This window comes from Triturus cristatus, chromosome 7 (genome assembly GCF_964204655.1).
Source record: "Triturus cristatus chromosome 7, aTriCri1.1, whole genome shotgun sequence".
In the NCBI taxonomy this organism is placed as follows: domain Eukaryota; kingdom Metazoa; phylum Chordata; class Amphibia; order Caudata; family Salamandridae; genus Triturus; species Triturus cristatus.
Window position 1 is genome coordinate 1,227,305,820 of NC_140590.1, and position 9,402 is coordinate 1,227,315,221.

A 9,402-nucleotide genomic window follows, 5' to 3' on the forward strand; every position below is an offset into this window, starting at 1 on the left:
ATGTAGGCTCACTGTATGCTGTCTGCAACTGGGATGAGAGTGGCCCTGAGCCAATAGCCGCCTTGTCCTTCGCCCTCCATACTTGAGAGCACAGGGAGATTTGTACAACTACTATGGTTTCTCCAGGAAGACTACCATTTTAGTTTTATGTGTGCTAAGACATTTTCTCAATGCAGATTCTTCTCGCAGATCTTTCTCTCAAATCCCGCGCCAGAATCACATCTGATGTACACCTTTTCTGTCCTTCATTATCCTTTCAGATTAATTTATCTGGGAACTGCTTAGGATCAATTGACCGACAGTTCGCCACCAAGTACGCGCACGGATGGCCGTACCTTCCCCCTTTTCATATAGTAAGTGCCCATACAGCAGGGGTATTGAAATGCAGCATCTTTGTGTCCAGATTTAGTCTGGAGTTTACATTGTAATATGTGTTTTTTCTGCATCTAGGAGCTCTGGTGAGCCCAATTTCTATATGACTGCCCAGCCCATAGATACTCGCTGGATGTAAAAGTAGGTAACCTTTACCTTTATTTTAACTGCATTCACAACCCCTTTTTAGATCCCATGCCCCCCTAATCACGGACTATCATTTTGCCTCTAGGTGCTTCCTATCCTCACAGTCCTGAAGAAGACCCTACCCTAAGGCTGCATTCACCTAGATAACTTCATAGGAGTCGAAACGTTGACTTCAACTAGCTCACAAGCCTTGACAACTGCAATTCAGTGACAGTGTTCATGGAATGCTATGTGATATATTGGAACAACTGACCTTTGTTAGGCCGGATCAGTATCTTTCTGAAAATGTGATGGATATATGTCACACTACCTTTTCCACTCTCCTCACGTTTTCACTTTGACCAACAACACTCCATTTCCATTTTCCCACACCTGAACACCTTTTTTCGAAAATATTAGAATCATTTGGTGATGAAAGAGCAACTGAGTTGCCACATCTGAATAGCATATTTATATTTGTAATAAATTGCATTCTTTTCAAATCTTCAATGTGGTATTGTGAATGCTGCTTCAATTTGAATTTTGTTTTAAAAAATTGTTGTTACTACTGTGACCATTGTACCGCTGACCTGGGAATGCAGCCTAGTGACCAGCAGTGGCCCATGCAGATAAGAGCAGTGGGGCCGGTTGAGGGGGGATTTCGACGAACGATGACGAGGGAAAATTAATTATTTATTTATTTTTCCCTCGAATGTCTGTCGAAATCCCCCCTCACCTGGCCCCACCGCCCTATCGCTCTTACCTGCACGGGCCGCGGCTGCTAGTGACTTAATGTGTCAACTGCATATCCCTCTTACTGTTTACAGTGAACACCATTTCCACGGTATTCTTGGGTGGTGAAAAGGTCAGCCAGATTGGGGTAACACTGTAGCAGTGGCACATGGATAGAACTAGGGGTGGGTGGTGAACACCGCTCTGCCGGCAGAGTCTTGGAGCATAGACTTTGGCAAAAATGTTGCCGCGTGGTGGAGTTTCCCAGCGCCCACCACTAAAAACAAGATGGTCAGTGCTTATTTTATTTTTGTGTAAACGAGTGCACTTGCTTGCCTCCTTGCAGTAATACAGCTAGCCAGTTTAGTTAGAGACTTAAGTCTTACTCTGACAAGCCAGTAACAAGGTGAGTGTGTTAAATTACGTTTAGTGACCAGTGCTCCGGGTGTGACTCGTGATGCACTGTGGGAGGCGCATATCTACACATGATTTGATTCACAGCTCAGAGAAAGCTGAATTGGGGTGATCCTCGTAGCACAGCAGGACACTTACTGTTTTACACCACTCACTATGTGATTGTGAAGTTGAGCACTGTTATTGTACCTAACTTGTGTACCAAGAGGTGGGAAGAATGGGGCCCCGAACGAGTTTGCAGTAGAGGTATGGACTTGGCTCTCTTGAGCCTAGTTAAAGTGTGGTGGATGGAGGATGAAGGCCTTACTTTCGGCCATAGCGACACCTCGGACAATCTGAGCGGAGGTGCCATACAGCCCCTTCTGCAGTCCGAAGAGCAGCAGGACAGTGCTGAGAAAAGAAACACCAGGTGTCTGACAAACAATGCTGTCCGCACCCTGATGTGGGCCACTTCTTTCCACCGAAGCGGATCGTCCACCTGGGTGTGCCATCCTAGAATGGTGCTCCTGGCAGTCACTCTTGCACAATGATCCTCGGCATGTCACGAATGAGTCCCCACACAGGATCCTCCTGCTTCCCACACCCTGGAAATCAATTCAGTTTCAGCTCTACTGCGGAAATGCAAATGGCAGATGCAACCCCATGCACCCTGGCACTGCCTTCTATAAGATTACAAGGCAAAGAGCTGTGCAACAAAAGAAAGAATACACCCTTGTGTACCCAGACCAGTCAATCAGGCAGCTCCCTGCATCTGGGAGAGAGAGAGAGAGAGAGAGAGGGGCGGGCAGAGGGCAGTGTCAGGTGGAACAACAAAAACAGAAATGGGAGCGCTCTCACAGAAAAAAAGGGTTGTTGAAACTTTTTCAAGTATTAACACAATACAGACAAAGAGGTGTAAATTGACTTGAGTGAGTTGACATGCTGCATTCTCATGGATACCAATGTTTGTGAAAATGAAAAGAGACAATTCTTAATCAGATTGCTAACCTTTCATGAATATATTTACAAAGGCTGATGTTTATTGAGATTCTGGCATCCAGATAACCCGTCAATTGGTCGGACTCGCCAATTTCTAATAAAGGTAAATTTGCTAGATGTGTCAGACTTTGTTCTTCCATTACATGCTCTTAGAGAGTATTTTAGGGCAAGGGAATATATCTGGATCACCAGAGGGGACCAGACTTACTTCTAATGGCTCAAACTTGCAACTAAAGTCCCCTCCTATAATCACCATATGATTGTCTGAGATGGTGGCTAGGAAGGACATTAGATCCTCAAGGGATTTTGACTCCTGGCCATGACTGACTGGTCTTGAGTACACGTTTATTAGGACAATAGTAGTCTTTGGCGGGAAGTGAAGGAGAACACACAGAATATAAATTGAAGATGTTTCTATCTGTTTGTCTGTACAGTCTAAGTGTGCTCCCACCCATCTGCTTAAACCACCCGAGGGCCTCCCTTTTCCACCTGATATTGCGGGAATGTTATAGGTGGCAAAACCTAATTTTAAGACATTCCCTCTTGCCCACGTCTCCTGGAACATACAAATCTCATATTGGTCAATAAAATAGCCCCATTTGGGGTTATCTATCTTGGAGTTTAAACCGTCAACATTCCAGGATAAGACTCGCAGCCTTGGAGGATCCAGGGCGTTGGTTTTGGCGACAACTGGAGGGGTAGGTGGGGACGAGGTCCCGCAAAATCCAGAATCAGCTTCGAGACAGTCCCACTATTTAATGAAGGGAATTGGTTGCTGGTCAAAACCATGTTTCATCTCTCATTTTTGTCTCCTGACGAGCCACTCATGCTCCCACAGGTTTCTCCTTCCCCTAGTATCGAGCAATGCCCTACATCCCCATTGGGTTTACCAGTTTCCACCTGAGACTCTCCCAGCTGTACATCGGGTCCTATGACCTAGATCTTGAGTCAATCTACTCCTTCTAGACTGTTAAATCTATTTGCTGTGAGAATATTGTAGATTGGTTGTCTAGGCCAATAGTGATCTAAAGCCGCTATTTTGTAGCTTTGATTTTCGGGTCTCCATCCCCCCAATTGACCTTCTAACTTGATGGGTTCTCTCTGGGGGATAAAAGTAACCCAACGGAAAGGCTCTAACATGGGTTTCTGAAGTTTATCACTATGCAGTCTCTTTGCATGTCCTTGGGTCTCCATCCTAGCCAACCAACTCTGCGTGTTATTAGGATCTCTCCTGCATCGTCATACCGGAATTGTCTATGATTAGTTAACCAGTACATGAATTTATTTTTTAATTCCTGGTGTGATTTGTTTTCTCCCACTCCAAGCTCAGGGATGCCTGCAAGAATGAGAACATATGGAGTTGAAGCGGGTGGTGGGTGTATAACTGGGAGGGGATGGTTTTCTTTAATAGCTTCTGTGCACTTGTTAGATTCTACCCCTATCCGTTATTTGTTCGGCTGCCATTGCCTGATGGGCTGTTGGTGTGGAGGCATTGGATTTGCTCTGCTGAGGGTTGAGGAGGGTTGTCTCTCTAAATTGACTCTGTTGAAGTCTGTAGGTTGCTGTCTCTCTGAATTTGGTACAGAAATAGCCGGGGGATCGTTCTGTATAAGGGACGGGGTGGCCCTGATGATGTTAGTAGCGACCTGGACTTTAGGTCCAGTGTCAGGCCCAGCGTTCCCATCTACTACCCCCCTGTCACCTCTCGTTCATTGAGCAGCATGGTCAACATGTCCACCCTTTCTACAAGTAATTTAAGCTCGACCTTGACTATAGCCCTTACTTGGATTTGCAGATCCACCACTAACTTGGTAACCCAAACTGGATGTTCGATGACAGTTTCAATACTGTTTACTGTTCTTCTCATCCCAGTATTTCTATCATCTATCTTCTCTCCCGTAACCTTCTTCCTTCTTACCACTGTTTTCACTTGTGTTTTTAGATCTCCCTTTCGTAACGGGCTGAATGGGTGATTCACCCCTGCATTGTTCAGTATTGGTTACTTCAACTGTAGATGTTTGGCCCCTGGGAGTATCATTTGGCAGGGCTTCTGAAGCTTGCGAGGTGTCTAAATCTACCAGAGGGAATTTCAGATTTGGAGTTAATGATAATCGTTCCTCTGTCCGCTCAATTTCAGTTGTCACCGCTCCTATTGCCTTTTCTAGCATCCTATCTATAGAGGTCGGTTGGGCTTTAGTTTTTGACTTAGGAGGTGCCTGTTGTTTCTTTTCAGCACACATACGTTTGCCCATTATCCTTCGATTTTGCTGCTTATCTTATGTGGGGAGGATATTTTGTTGGGACACTACTGGTTATCTCAGGACACGGGGTACAGGGGGAACAGATTGAAAGACAGCAAGCGCAAGATGCAGAGTGCGCAAGTGCTCAGACGCAAGGTGCAGAGTGCGGAGCGCAAGAGCAAATACGCAAGATGCAGAGTGCAAAAGGCACAAGTGCAAAAGTGCAGAAAGCAAAGTGCAAGTGTGAGAGTGCAGGAAAATACAGGCTACAGTGTGGATCTACACAGGATTAGCAGAAGTGCCAGATAAGAGTATCTATGGTAAGGAGGTCCGCCTACATGCCAATCACTGGGGGCATTCAATACTATAGTCAAATTGTTTCAAATCAAATCTAAATTCCTATAATATTAGGGTCCTTACCAGAGAGAGGATACACCAAAACTCTGGTCACTACCGGGTGACTGTAGACCTTTAAAAACCATTAAAACTCCTATATGGCTAAAATACACGAGAAACTAAAATATGGGTGTGCAGTCAAATACTTGGCCGTTAACTTTCAAAAGTAGTGAAAAAAGAAACATCATTTAACAGTTTCATTTAGTCCACCCTGCAAAATATTACCCCCTCTTTTTGGACAGTCTGCAGGGTTTTTGACGATGGTAGGGAGGTAGTAGTCACAAGGCCAAAATGACTATAAGAACAGAAAATAGAGAATTAGGGGTTGAGTCTCACTGCCTTACACTCCAGATGTTTCCAGAACCTGTTCCATAGCCGTGGTCCATAAGTGGTGATGCCCAATAAGATAGCCAAGGGGGCTGGCCCAGCCCAGCCTCTTCCAGTTGCAGTCGTGGGAGCCGCGCTGGAGTTTTAAAGCGCCTCCGACGCGGAAAGCAGGGGGGGGAGAAGCATCAGCGCCTCCTGATGCGCGTTGCAGCCTGGTAGGTGTTGTCCCCCTCAGGTGCTGGTGGCAGTGATGCCACGATCTTTCAACTTGTTCTGTGAACAATAGTCCTCCTAAAAATGCTACAAGTTTTACAGCACAAAAGCACCCAGGACCCGCATGCACTAGACACCAGGGTAAAACATGCTCGCCCCCTAGTAAAATCAGGTCAAGTCCCCCACCCGCAACTACTAGTGGGATCAGTGTTGGCTTCAAGCAACAAACACCCTCATTATTCCCTCACAAAAAAGGATTAGTTCATCGAGATGACAAGGCGACTCTTCATCTTCCACCTGAGTGTTGTCCTTACTTGGCAATTCTTACTAATGTTACCCCGCTGCAGGATAACCAAATTGAAACACAGACCCAGTTGAAGAACAGAGTCTGCCACTGGCTATCACAGAACACAAACTTTTTAGACACGAAATATCATGACATTTTGTTCCTAAGATGGGTTAGCTGGGTTGGACCACTAGGCAAGTCCTTTTGTGGAGACTGTATCGTCATAAACTGCAGATCTCCAATCTTAGCTAGTCGGCTGCTTGGTTGGGGGTCATACTCAATAAACAAGAGGTTGGGCCTAGGGATTGACATTCTACCGCTTGGGTTCTTTTACAGGCATCTTGAATGCAGAGTGGGGAACACCATGGTCACTAAACCACCTAGTAAGATGCCCTCTATGTACCAGGAGGTCCCCCTTCTGGAAACAAGAAATAGATACTGATGGAGCGGGTAGTACAAAATTTTGTATACCCCCTTATTCTGCATGCCTATACTAATTAGAATAATCTATTTATTATAATATTATTAATGTGTTTGCATGAAGTTTAATCAACATTACTAATGTACGAAATACACGTGGGATTTGCATTTTGCATGGCTAAATAATTTGTAATTAAAATATGTACGCATACTAACACTAGAAAATAGAATATCGCATGATATATGTTGCTTTTGTGACGTTTTCGTAATGTCGCACCAGATGACATCAAATGGGTGAATATGAACGCTTTAAATGTCGCTATATGCAAGATAATTGCAAGCACATAGAGGGATTAGTAAGGGGTTAACATTTTATTCATTAATTCTATGTATTAATTACTCTTTTGTGTTTGTTTCGCTTAAATTGTACTTTGAGCCTAAAGCAAAGATGGCCACCGACGTAACACGACGCGATGGCCACCATTCCACGAGGTTTCGGGCGAAGTGCGCCTGCGCTACAACATGATCCTATGGCCTCGACATGACCCTGCTCTTGCTGTACCCAAGCAAGGCCACGGTGGGAAGCCCGCCAAGTACTCTAACAAAGGACAGACACAAGGAACCGGAAAGATAATGTATAGTGACATAACCTCCTGAACTGTGTGAAACCTCACCGGATGATCCCAACCGACCAATGGGATAAGCCCAAATTTTGTAAAATGTAACATCTTGACTTTACTTTTATTATAAAAATGACGGTAGAATAGAGAGGAAGAATCCCTTATATCTCTTTCCTTTTTGCTGACGGCGACGACGGTGACGCTACGTGATTGCTGCGTTCCTGAATCTTTGACAGACTGAATGCTGCCCATTTCTTTGACAAACTAAGAACTTAATAAAACCTATGGGCACTGATAGAAGCTTGCACGTCTCTGGTCCTTGTCCGTTCTTGGGATTGTAGCGTGCTGCACGAAGAACTCCCGAATTCTGACTGATTGACGACTAAATTTGATGACTTAGAGGATGACAAATAGCCAGATTGGTCAATATGGTGTTTTGTGATTTGCGTAAAGTCTAATAAACTTACTGGATGGAACTAAATTCTTGCATTAATTAGATAAACAAATATTGATTAACAAGCAAATGTGTTTTGTCGTTTATTGAGAGAGGATAGATCAGAATCTCAAGTGTGTTTTAGCAGGATTAAATCACCTTACCGATCCAACTAAATGATCCATTGATTACGTGGGAGAAGTATCTTAATGTTTAGGATTGAGATGTGTAGGTGTAAGGATAATAGTATATAGATGTGTAAATTAAATGTTCTCTCTAGGTTATAAGGTGTTCCTTTCATGTCAGCACTTGGAACATTCATCTCTCCTGTAAGTGCAGACCAGTGAGAAGTGAAGTGTGAATGTTGGTGTTATGGGCCCCACCAATGATTGTATGAGTGAATGTGTTAATGGGATATCTGGTCTGTGACGAAGGGAGGATATTTGGTACGGGTCTTTGTCCTGATTCCCGTTACCCAGGTTTCCGCGCTGCAACAGTTTTTCTGGTAGCAGAGTTATGGTTTTTATTGTTTTCGTTTGGTGATTATTGCTTGTACATTGCTTATTGATTATTGATTATTGATTGATATTTGTTTATGTATCAACACGCCATGTGAGTCGCGTCAGGTTCTATGTTGTTTGCACGGCTTCTGGGATGTAGGAAGTCGGAAGTTTGTAACAGTTCCGTAGTAGAGCAGAGGTAAGCGCTGTTCTCGGGAAAGACGTAATTGTTGTTGCCCGTAGGTACACCGAAAAAACGTGTGACGGTTGAAGTTGCACGACGCATTGTCTGGGTTCGATTCGGTGACATCGTCGTTTGTTGCCATTAGAAATGTATCTTGTATGAAAGAAGTGTATGGTAGCCACGGTCACCTGTGAAATTTTGGTCTTAGGTACCAGGAGTCCAGAAGGAGCTCTGATAACGCTTATCACTAGAAAGGTTATAGGTGTTCCCTAAGCTTGTTAGAAGGATAAAGTAGAGGGAAGTGCTACTTTGTTAACGTGTGTAATAATTCTGTAGTAGGGCAGACTGTTCGCTGCTCTCGGGAAAGACAGAATTCTGTGTGAATGAACTACATTTTCTGTATGAAAGTGCGTGAATGAAATAGCATTCGGGTTAATTGCGAAACTCTGGTTTTATTTCTCAGGAGCATTGGGTCTCCAACTAGGTGTCTTAATTCTGGAGAAATAGTTAGCTAATGCTTGATAGAAGGGTAAGGTAGAGGGATGTGCTACTTTATCAACGGAAGTAACGATTCCGTAGTAGGGCAGAGGTAAGCGCTGCTCTCGGGAAAGACGATATTCTTGTGAAAAAGGTCTTTAACTACTCTTTGGTTAGCGAAGCGGACAATGGTGGTGATTTTATGTCGTTACTAACAGATTTGTGAATTTGAAGAACGTAAAAAAGCTTACAGAGGGAATTTTGTAAAGGAGGGGTCAGCAGGAGCAGGAGCTGTGACAGCGAGAGAAGCTGACGTCAGAAAAGCCGCGCTGGGATTGGCTAGTCAGTGAGAAACGTAGATGCCCTTGAGTGATGCACTATTGTATGCCGCGCTAGGAGTGGAGAATTACAGGGTGACGTAGACGTCGCTGATTGGTGTGTTAGTGTGAGACGCACTGGGATTGGAGAATTGCAGAAGTGACGTAGATGCTCCGGATTGGTGCATTAGTGTGAGTCACGCTACGATTGGTTAGAACAACAGAATAGTCAAAAGGAAAAGACTAGCGATTCACGGAAGACAAAATGATGTATTACGATCCACCAGAAAAGGAGAAAAAGTCCTGGTTTGGGAGAATTAAGAAGTGGTTTAAAAAGGACAAACCGATTGTGACTAGGGAAGGACAG

The 9,402-nt window shown here is 44.2% G+C and overlaps 1 long non-coding RNA gene across 1 annotated transcript; it reads left to right on the plus strand.

Moving 5' to 3' along the window:
- The first annotated feature begins 258 nt into the window (after window positions 1-258).
- Window positions 259-911, plus strand: LOC146811666 (uncharacterized). The gene is made up of 3 exons (XR_014966769.1): window positions 259-353; window positions 451-513; window positions 605-911. It is a non-coding gene; the product is annotated as an uncharacterized LOC146811666 (long non-coding RNA).
- Window positions 912-9,402: the final 8,491 nt, after the last annotated feature.